Source organism: Lactuca sativa, chromosome 3 (assembly GCF_002870075.4).
Source record: "Lactuca sativa cultivar Salinas chromosome 3, Lsat_Salinas_v11, whole genome shotgun sequence".
Classification (NCBI taxonomy): Eukaryota; Viridiplantae; Streptophyta; class Magnoliopsida; order Asterales; family Asteraceae; genus Lactuca; species Lactuca sativa.
Genome location: NC_056625.2, coordinates 245,195,435 through 245,197,031, shown reverse-complemented (window position 1 = coordinate 245,197,031; position 1,597 = coordinate 245,195,435).

The window sequence follows — 1,597 nt, the reverse complement described above, 5'->3', positions numbered from 1 at the left end:
GGAGTAAAGCGAATGAACACCCAAGTTCATTAACACCTACAGGTGGCAAACCTGCTAGCGTTCCACAGGACTGTCTAGAAAAGTCTGCGGTCGTCATCTAAACTCCGCTAGATGACTAAATCAACACAACATCGAGGCCTCTCATCTGTTTATCACACAACTATCTACCCATGTTCTACCTGACATATTAGTAGATAAAAATATATATTTTTATACATAGTTTAAAACCTGTATAGCATTCTCATTCAATACATATTCCAAACAACAGATGAGACACATACACATAACACATATTTCATAGAGAATAAATCAGATCCATGAGATAGAAGAAAGTGAATATACATTCACACATATAACAACAAAATATACACATAACACGTATTTTATATAAAATACTTCATAATTATGCGTTAGAAGAAAGTAACCACACACTCACTTGATCAGAAGATGATCGGACAGCACTACGGCTTGTAGAAGTAGTATTCTTCGACAGATCCGGAAGATCTTCACAAAAACCGGACTCCTCGCGGGCAGAGCTTTGGCTTGGGAATGACACTTCTCAGGATCTTCGGGGCTTCGAGACTTGCTTAGGGGCTCGGGAATGATACCGGGGCTTCAGGATAATTCTTGCACGGAAAACGATGCAAACACGCGAGAGAAAGAGAAGAAATGAGCAAAAGAATCAGCTGCCCTCGACATCCTTTTATAGGGGCTGGAACTTCGATTTATGCTAGGCGTAATCTACAATTGCGCTGGGCGTAATGAGGATCAGCTCGCTGACTCCCCTCCTTGGATAATATCGAATAATTTATATTTAAATAAAATATCGAAAATATTTAATAAACTTCAAAAATTCATATCTTCCTCATACGAACTCCGTTTTTGACGTTCTTTATATCCACGTGTAGGTGAGACTATGCTCTACAACTTTTGTTTAGACTCCGTTGGCTAATTTTGACTTTATTTTTAGTAATTACTTTTAGTAGGCCGGGACAGGAAAACTCCGTTATAAAATCATAACTTCTTCATCCGACGTCCGCTTTCGCCTATCTTTTCATCGTTTCACTACAATTAACGAGATCTTCGATTCTCGTTTAGATTGTTTCGACTAAAAGCCGCTCGGTCTCAAATCGAGTATTCGGGCTGCATACTGCTAAGTCGAAACTTAGAAAACTCATAACTTCCTCATACGAAGTCAGATTTGGGCGTTCTTTTTATACACGCTCTCGGTTTAACGAACTCTAAGACTTTCGTTTAGATCACTAAGGCTAAATATCGCTCTAACCTAAATTTCACTTTTTACGTCATTCAGCGTTGCCGGTTCTGTCGCGAAACTTCGACAGGTCATAACTTCTTTGTTATAACTCGGATTTCGGCATTCTTTATATCTTTGGAATCCTTGTTTCGACCACTACATCTTTATGCAAAGATATCAGGCTTATCTCATACTTTAATTTTGACGCTTATTTTATTCTTAATTCATTAAATTATAATAATTAAGAAAATAAACACATAATTCACATAATACTCAAATATTTCATCATTAATACTCCAAAAAGAGTTACAAGGGTTAACCTAGACTATTACATCAATGATA